This window comes from Leptonychotes weddellii, chromosome 4 (assembly GCF_054177405.1).
Source record: "Leptonychotes weddellii isolate Sample4059 chromosome 4, ASM5417740v2, whole genome shotgun sequence".
In the NCBI taxonomy this organism is placed as follows: Eukaryota; Metazoa; Chordata; class Mammalia; order Carnivora; family Phocidae; genus Leptonychotes; species Leptonychotes weddellii.
Genome location: NC_138372.1, coordinates 25,685,796 through 25,695,384, shown reverse-complemented (window position 1 = coordinate 25,695,384; position 9,589 = coordinate 25,685,796).

The window sequence follows — 9,589 nt, the reverse complement described above, 5'->3', positions numbered from 1 at the left end:
GCAAGACGGTTGAATCTCAGATCTGTACCTCTGAAACAAATAATGCAATATATGTTAAGAAAAAAAAAAAAAGAAGAAGAAGGTAGCGGGAGGGGAAGAATGAAGCGGGGGAAAATAGGAGGGGTAGACGAACCATGAGAGACGATGGACTCTGAAAAACAAACTGAGGGTTCTAGAGGGGAGGGGGGGTGGGAGGATGATTTTCTCATAGTTCTGGAAGCTAGAAGTCTAAGATCAAGGTGTCAGCAGGGTTGGTTTCTTCTGAAACCTCTCTCCTCAGCTTGCAGCTACCTTCTGGCTGCGTCCTCACGGTGAGAGGTCTTTTCAATGTATGTGCGCCCCCCTAGTGTCTCTTCTTATAAGGACACCAGTCATAGTGAATTAGGGCCCTATATGAATGGCCTCATATTAACTTAATCATCTCCTTCAAGACCTTTTTTCCAAATACAGTCACATTCCACTGGCAGTTGGGACTTCAACATATGAATTGGGGAGTAGGGCACACACCTCAGCCCATGATAGATAGACGATAGATAGATAGATAGATAGATAGATAGATAGATAGATAGATAGATAGGAAGGGAGGGGAAGAGGGAGGGAGGGAGGAAGGAAGGAAAAGAAAGAAAGAGGGAGGGAGGGAGGAACAAAGGAAGATAGATAACAAGCGTATTTGGTAAAATGTTAAGGATCTGGCTGAAGGATAGATAAAAGTTTTCTGTACTATTCTTGGAACTTTTCTACAAACCTGAAATGAACTCACAATTAAGAGCTTAAAAGTACATACACATATAGTTAAAAACACTTAGAAAAAAGTCAAAAAATACACTTACAATTTTACAACGGTGCATGTACGTTATGCCTCAACAAAAATCCATTAAGTCAAAAGGAATAGGAGGTTGACATTGGCAAAACCAGCAACCCAGATGAGTAAGGGGAGGACTGAGAAGAGTCTGGTCACCAGAAGGCTGTGGGTAATCTGGAGAGAGACATTCTTCTGGACTGATGGAGTGGAAGCCAGATTAGACTGGGCAGTAAGGAAGTGGAAAGAGCACATGTTGACAAATGTATATCATATTTTGACTTGAATGGGAGGAGAAAGAGTACTGAAAAGGAGGTTATGTTAAAGGACTGGAAGAAACTGGATCATGGTGAAATGTGCTGGCACAGCCAGAGCAGGAAAAGCCTAGAAGCCCATGGTGCACAAACACTGGAGTCAAGCTGCCTGGTTCAGAACCACATCCTGACTCTGCCACCTGCCACCTCTCTCAGTTTTCCCATCTGTGGTATGGGTTGATGTGAGAATAGATCCTACTCATAGAGCAGCCATAAAGATTAAATAAATGAATAAATACAAAGCACCTAAAGGAGGTTATGGTAGTTACTATTAGCACAAAAGCAGGGGAGAAGTGATGGAAAAGATGGCGAGGAGGGGCACCTGGGTGGCTCAGTCGTTAAGCGTCTGCCTTCGGCTCAGGTCATGATCCCAGGGTCCTGGGATCGAGCCCCGCATTGGGCTCCCTGCTCGGCGGGGAGTCTGCTTCTCCCTCTCCTGCTCCTCCTGCTTATGCTCTCTCTCTCGCTGTGTCTCTCTCTGTCAAATAAATAAATAAAATCTTTAAAAAAAAAAAAAAAGATGGCGAGGAAGTGGAGAACTTGGGAGAGCAATGGAGGGTGAAGTTGGACCATGAGAGGGATCCCCTTATCCTTGGGAAATACCAGGATACGCATGTTTTGATGGCGGAAAACCGAGAGTCGTCTCTCTTCCCGGACAACTGAGGGTTGGGGGGAGGGGGGAAACTCTTGAGAGGGAGCCTCAAGTGTCTCAAAAGCACTGAAGGGACAGTTTGAGGATGAAGGACAAGAACAGAGTTTGAGGGGCAGCTTGAAGGCCCAGGAAAAACTGGCCCCAGGACCAGGCCCCCGTCTGATCTTCCAGGAGAGTCTTCGCAGGACCCACAGCAGGCCTGGGGGCGGCGGGAGGGAGTAGCTGATTATAGCCAGGTATGTGAGGCCCTTCTGGCCAGGGAGGTGGGAGCACAGGGCTGCAAAGTACTGAGCGTACAGGTGAGAGAATCACCAGTGAGTTCAGGCTGGGTTCCTGAAGCAGGAGGAAGGGAAAAGACAAGGTCAAGGCTGATAACAAGGGAACAGGGGAACTGGGGCCTGGAGGTCTCCCCGAGCTCAGAGAGCAGGAGCTGTGGGGGTGGCTGGGAGGAGAGCTAGACAAAGGGAGGGAGATGGTCAAAGAGGGAGGGGTGGGGTGTAAAGTCTTAGAAGTTGAGCAGTACCAGGTGATGGTAAGGCCCTCAGTGTGACCTGTTTTATTGGCTAAAGTGACAAAGGCTTTGGAGGTGACTGGTCCAGGAACTGAACAACCAGCATGTGGGTGTACCATCCATGTGGCTGAGAAGACCCCCCAGATGGTGGCAGGATGGTAGTGGAGAGGATGATGATGAGGAAGGCACCCAAGTCACGAGAACAAGGCCAAGTGACCAGAGAAAAGCAGAAGAGTGACAGGACCGAAGAGGGTGTCACAGCTTCACGGGCAAGAGCTTCAAATGAGGACCCAGGAGCCATGTCTAGATCCAACACTGGGATCAGGAGGAAATTCGACCATGCTTCTGGCTCCTATCATACCTGGAGTTTGATAGAAGGAGCTGCCTCCATTCATAAGGGCTGCAGGGAGGCATCCCTTAGGGATGGGAGGCACTCAGGGGTTCTGTAAAGAGCTTGAAGGGATGGCAAGTTTGTTTGTCAAAGACCACACAAGCTGGTCTTTTATTCATACACTATCCTCAGGCTCACATGCAGGGCTTGGTTGGTAGTAAGTGCTCAAAAATATTTGCTGAATAGATGGATGGGTGGATGAGTGAGTGCATGGGTGGCAAATGAACAAATGAATGGGAGTGTGATGGATAGATGGGTGGATAGACGAGTGGATGGATAGATGGATGGGTGGTGGGGATAAGTGAGTGTGAGGGATAGGTGGGTGGAGAGATAAGTGAGTGGATGGATGGATGGATGGATGGATGGATGGGTGGATGGATGGATGGATGGGTGGATGGATGGATGGGTGGATGGATGACTGAGTAAGGGGGTGAACAGAAAAAAGAGTGAGAAGGTAGGGCATAGGGGTGAGTGAATCAACAAATGCCTGAATTAAATAAACTGGGCATTCCAGGAAACATGAGAGGCCAGCCAGGGAGGTCAGAAAGGTGACAGAGGGCACCCGGGTGGCTCAGTCGTTAAATGTCTGTCTTCGGCTCAGGTCATGAGCCCAGGGTCCTGGGATCGAGCCCCACATCGGGCTCCCTGCTCCGCAGGAAGCCTGCTTCTCCCTCTCCCACTCCCTCTGCTTGTATTCCCTCTCTTGCTATGTCTCTCTCTGTCAAATAAATAAAAATCTTAAAAAAAAAAATAAAAGAAAGAAAGGTGACAGAGATGATACGTCAGGCCCTTCCCTAGCAGTCCAAACCACTCATAAGAACAGTTATAAGCACAAGGAGGTTGCAAAAGCCGCCACCCCTCTGCTCCCTGGTGCCCCCCAGCCCAAAGGCTTATCTGTGGCCAGAAGCCCCCATCTGTGGCCCTTGCATCTAGATTGGTGGGGCAGAGGACATGGCACAAGGGAGCACTGGATACCGCTGGGGACACTCTTCCCTCTCAGGATCCAGACGGAGAACCCCAGGAAGCAGGGGAGAATGCAGACCCCAGTTCTCATCACAGAAGTTATGGATCTGCCTTCACCTCTCTCTTGCCTTAAACGGGTTATCTGGTTTCTCCTGGACACTCTTCCTGGCAAGATTTTTTAGGAAAAATGCCCCTGTCTTGTCCCTTCCATGGGCCCACCCCAGTGCTGTAAGAAGGTGAACTAGCTGCCTGATCTAGCTCCCCCCACCCAAGGAAGCCCAGGATGAGGGCAGTTGCTGGCCTGGCTTGTGGACTCTCCCCTTTATCTGGCTGCCCCCCACCCTGCCTGCCAGCCACAGGGTTGCAGAAGGAATAGGTTTCCTCCAAGCCAAGATAAGTATCTGAGCTTTATCTCCCCTCAGCCTCTGATCTTCCCACACCCTGCCCAGGACTGAACCCCCTCCCCAGCCACACCATGGAGAGCAGAGATAAGGCCCTCCTGGCCAGCAGACCACAAGGGAGGATGGGGGGGAGGTCCTCCCTTTTGCCCACCCAAAGCTCGAATTCTGCTTCCTTCCCTAGAGGCAGGCCCCAAGAGAGCATCTGGACAGCCATCCCAGCCCCTTCACAGCCTGGGCCCTGCACTCTGCACTCTAGCATCCAGCACTGATTACATCCTAACTGACTCATTTCTCATTTGGGGGCACCAATCAAAGGGAGAAAATCCAGCCAATCTGAGCACCAGGGAAGCAGAATAGTGGAGTGCTGGCTGCCACAGGGTGGCAGAGACTCCTCCAGATTCTTGGCAGGAAACCTGATGGCTGCTGGGGACACCTCAGGCCTGAAAACCCGGGTCCAACATCCCAATTGTTCAGCATCCTTTCATGGACACCTCCTCTATGCTAAGTCCCGTGCTGGGTACTGGAGTCACAGATCAAATCCCTGCCTTCACAGAACACCTGGGAGCCCAGGTGAGCAGCAGCTAACCCAGTCTGGGAAATCCAGGGAGGCTTCACAGAGGAGGTGACATTTCCCCTGGGGTTTAAAGGATGAAAGGAATTTCTTTAGACAGAAATAAGGGGAAGGGCATTCCAAGCAGAGGGAACAGTGTGGAGAGGTCTTGGAGCTGTGAAAAAACAGCACATGATTGAACAGTGGTAATAACTGGAGCAGCAGGGCTGTCGGGTCCATGAAGGGGAAGAGGAGGCTTAGAAAAGGAGCATGAAGAGGGATGCCTGGGTGGCTCAGTCAGTTAAGCATCTGACTCTTGATTTTTGCTCAACTCATGATCTCAGGGTCGTTAGTTGGAGCCCCGTGTCCGGCTCTGCGCTCAGTGAGGAGTCTGCTTGGGATTCTCTCTCCCTCTGCTCCTCCTCTCCCCCCCCCCCATTGCTCTCTCTCTAAAATAAATAAGTAAAATCTTTAAAAAAAAGAAAAGTATGGTGGGGAGCGTGAAGAGATGAGGCTCCAGCACCAGGAAGGGTGAGAGGCTGGTTTTGAAGGGCCTCAAAGGCCAGGAGGCAGACTTGGGACTTTATCCCACGGATAATGAGGCACCAATGGAAGGTTTTCACTGGGACAGTGGCGAGCCGGGACTGTGTTTTGGAAGAAGCTGAGCAGCCAAGTATAGCAAGGGCAGCATCGCAGGAACGAAGACGGGGAGAGCAGGCGGAGGCTGCTGCCGTGGTCCCGAAAAGCGAGGCTGGTGGCCTGACTCCGGCCGGCGTTGGCAGGGAGGTGGGAGAGAAGGACCCACACAAAGGGCTGACGGGCTGGACGTGCGGCAGAAGGGACAGCAAGGAGTCCAGGCTGAGTCCAGGTTTCCAGATGCCATTCACCGGGACAGAAAAGCAGGTTGTCAGGGGAAAACGTGGAGGAGCTCAGTGGGGGGGCATGTTTAGCCTGGGGTTATCTCTGGAGTATCAAGGGGCAGATGGGGATCTGAGAGGCAGGCCTGTGAGGTGTCACCCGGGGACATAGAGAGTCAATGCCACCTCTGGGTCTAGAATGCAAGCCTGCCCTACCATGGTTCCCAGGCCAGTGCTGCCTCCTCCTACGATGGCCTCCATACACCCTCTTCCTGTTCCCAGCCTCTGTGCCTTTGGTCTTGCTGTTCCCCTGTCCAGAGTACCCCTTCCTCCTCTGTATCATCCCACTCACCCTCCAGTTCCAGCTGGAGTCCCAACTTGGACCTCAATTTAGGGGCTGGAGCACAGATCCACAGTCAGAGGTGAGTGGGGTTCAAAAGAGGGATGGTGAGTATGACAGGATGCACAGAGACCAGCCTCAGAGCCCAGCTTTGCCGCAAGCTGGCTATGTGACATGGGACAGGTCACTTTCCCTCTGTGGGCCTCAGTTTCCTAACCTGTCTCAGGTGAATAAAGCAAGGTCCTTGTCCCCAGGGAGCTCAAGGTCTAGAAAGGGCCACAAGGTAAAACAGGACCATTGATTTGGAGGTGTATCACGTCCCATGAGCATGCAAGCCAGGAAAAAGTTTATGGAGAAAGACTTAGTGGTATTTTCTCTGAGCCATGAAGAATGGGTACAATTTCAGCAAGTGGAGAGAGGCCGGAGAGGGCCCTCGGGCAGAGAGACTGGCCCCAGCAAAGGCCGGGAGGCACAGAGATCAGGGTGTGTTCAAGGAAGAATGAGTGTCCAGATTCTGGTTTCTCTCTGAGTCAACAGCTCAGGCACTTTTTGTAAGCAGGCAGTCCGAGGCAGGCAGCCTCCAGTAAACACCTTTTTGCACAATCGAGGTCACACACAGGGACGTGTTTGCACAATGACCTGTTTGCACAATCTCAGCCGACTGCTATATTCCAGCCAAACCAGCCCAGGGCAGATGAGCACAGCCTCCACTTCCGGACACGCACCCCGGCTGGCCCACCCATTCCTGCCCCTTGGGGACAGGCAGCTCCGTGACCCACTCAGGAGCCCCACGCACCACGGGCAAGGACAGAAACTGAAACGATCCAGCCCACAGATGGGCTGCTGAGAGCGGGGATCCTCCCCTGGGCTCCCTGCCTGGGCTTTCCAGCCCACGGAGGTCACTCTGTCTGACGGAGGAGGGGGCCAGGGCCAGGCGAGCTGAAGGAGGAAGTATCCACGAAGTAGACACTGTGTGTGATGGAGGGGATGACCACATCTGTCTCGTGCTTTTCAGCTCACCAAATTAAACACTTATTGAGCACTTACTGTGTACCTGGCTGTGTTCCATGTGCTCCACATGCATTATTTCACCAGTTTCTCTCAAAAAACCCGTAAAGGAAATACTACTATCCCCATTTTAAAGATGACAAAACTGAGGCTCAGAGAGGTTAAACAACTTGCCCAGTGTCACACAGCTAGTAAGTGACAAAACCCAAGCAGTCCGACTCCTCAGCCCTGCTCTTAACCTCTCGACGCTCATGGAGCACCTGGGTGGCTCAGTCGTTAAGCGTCTGTCTTCGGCTCAGGTCATGATCCCAGGGTCCTGGGATCGAGCCCCGCATCAGGCTCCCTGCTCCACGGGAAGCCTGCTTCTCCCTCTCCCACTCCTCTCCCACTCCCCCTGCTTGTGTTCCCTCTCTGGCTGTCTTTCTGTCAAATAAATAAAACCTTTAAAAAAAAAAAACAAAACAACCTCTGGAAGCTCATATAATGTCTCTAATGTCTCTCCCCTAAGGAAAGTTCTTCCTTAAATCTAACTTTCAATTTCAGCTGCTGAGTTTTGTTTCCTGGTGCAGGTCTTCGGTGGAGAATGGAGCACAGACAAGATCAGTAAAATCTTGCTCTGAAATACTGAACTATGCACTGGGGGGAAAGGAAAGGAATTTTACTGAACACCTACCACACTGAGTTTTATACCTCCCATAGACCATTTAATCCTCACAAAACCCCTGGGAGGACTTATTTTCCCTGTGGCAGGTAAGGCAACAGACAGAGGCTTGGAGAGGAAGATTCTACAGCCCAGGAGATCCTCTATGAGGAGGCTGGAGGGAGAGATGAGATTATGGTTTCTGGGGCGTCGTGGCTCAGTCATTAAGCGTCCGCTTTCGGCTCAGGTCATGATCCCAGGGGTCCTGGGATCGAGCCCCGCATCAGGCTCCCTGCTTGGCAGGAAGCCTGCTTCTCCCTCTCCCACTCCCCCTGCTGTGTTCCCTCTCTCGCTTGTGTGTGTCTCTCTCTGTCAAATAAATAATAAAATAAAATCTTAAAAAAGAGAGAGAGAATATGATTTCTGCCCTCAAGGAGTTCACAGTCTAATGGAGGAGGGAGCCAGCCAACGGTCCGCTGCAGTAATACAGGATCGCCAAGGAAGGAGGACACCTGAGCCAGTCCGGAGAGACGCTCAGCACAGGCTGGTGGTCTGAGCGGGGTCAGAGGCTAGAAGCAGCCAGCCAGAGGTGACAGAGGGAGGTCAGCAAGAGCAAACACACAGAGGTGTTCAGAGCCTGGGGCAGGTAGGCAGACTATGCTGCATGACTACAGCCCCCAAAGAAGTGGGTCTGGGGAAGGGGAGGCAGGCAAGGCAGGAGAGGGAGGTGGGGCCTTGATTGTCCTGTGAAGGAATTAGGATGCATCATAGGGCCTCCGAAGAAAGGGGGCCAGCATGGTCAGCCATGCCTGCGTGTAGGAAAGCTCACTCTGACAGGTGCTGACAGAGGGTGGGGGGAGAGAGCCTAGAGCAGGGAGCCTACGGGGAGCCCCAGTGAGGGCTGGGGAGACCTGACAAAGGCAGGGGGAGGAGATGAATTCCAGAGTTGTGGACAAGACAAAAAGCTCCATAAAGGCAGGAATGAAAACTGCTTTTGGTCACCATTATACCCCTGCACCTGCTCTGGGAACACGTTTTTCTGAATGATGAACCAAAGGCCCATTCTCCTTCATTATGGACTGGTTGGATATGGGAGTGTGGAGAAGAGGGTGTAAGGAAGGACTCCTAGATCCCTGCGTTGGGTGACTTGAGGAAGTGGGGATGGTGATATATTTTACCAAGATGAGGCACATGAGGACAGGGGACAGGTTTAGCGAAGTGGGGAGAAGATTCATCCATTCAATCATTCATTCAGTACGCACTGAGGGCTCACTAGGTGGCAGGCAGTGTTGTAGACAGTAGAGATAAAGTTTTGAACAGACTAAAACCCTTGCCTTCATGGAGCTTCCATTCTAGTGGGAGGTGGAGTGTGGGGAAAGCCAATGACAGATGATGAAAAGGGATATGGGAAAAGAGAGAGATCGGGAGTAGGGGGTGCAATTTTTTTAAAGGGTGGTCAGAGAAAGCCTCAATGAGAAGTTGATATTTGAGCAAAGACCTAAAGAAGGAGAGGGAGTGACCCATGTCATTATTTGGGGGGGGGAAAATCCAGGCAAAAGAAACAGCAAGTGCAAAGGCCCTGAGGCAGGAGGGAGCCTAACACATTCAACAAACAAGAAAAACAGAGTAGCTGGAGCAGAGCAGCAAGGGGGAGAATAATAAGAGAAAGGCCAGGGAGGGAATGGGGCCCCTCACGTTGAGTGGGGCCTTGTAGATCATTGAAAGAGCCTTGACTTTGACTTTGAGTGAGATGGGAACCACTGGGGGTTTGGGACACAGGATGACATGAACTGACCTGACATGAACTGACTTTTTTTTTTGGTCAGTATCATACTGGCTGCTGAAGGTACAATAGACAGATTTGGTGTGGGACAAGGATGAATGGAAGTAGGAGACTAGGAAGGAGACTACTGCAATGATCTAAGTAAGAGATAAGGGTGGTTTAATCCTGACTGGTATTGGTTTAAGTGATATTTATATTTTCAAACTTTTTATCATGAAAATACTGAAACATAGAGCCAAGTTGAACTCTATAGGGAATACCCATCTACCCAAGATTCTGGTTATATTTTGAAAGAACAGTCAATGGGATTTGCTGAGCATGCAGGGCCTAAAGGACATCTTGGGGACGTTGCCACAGACAGGTGGGTATTTCCATCTGGA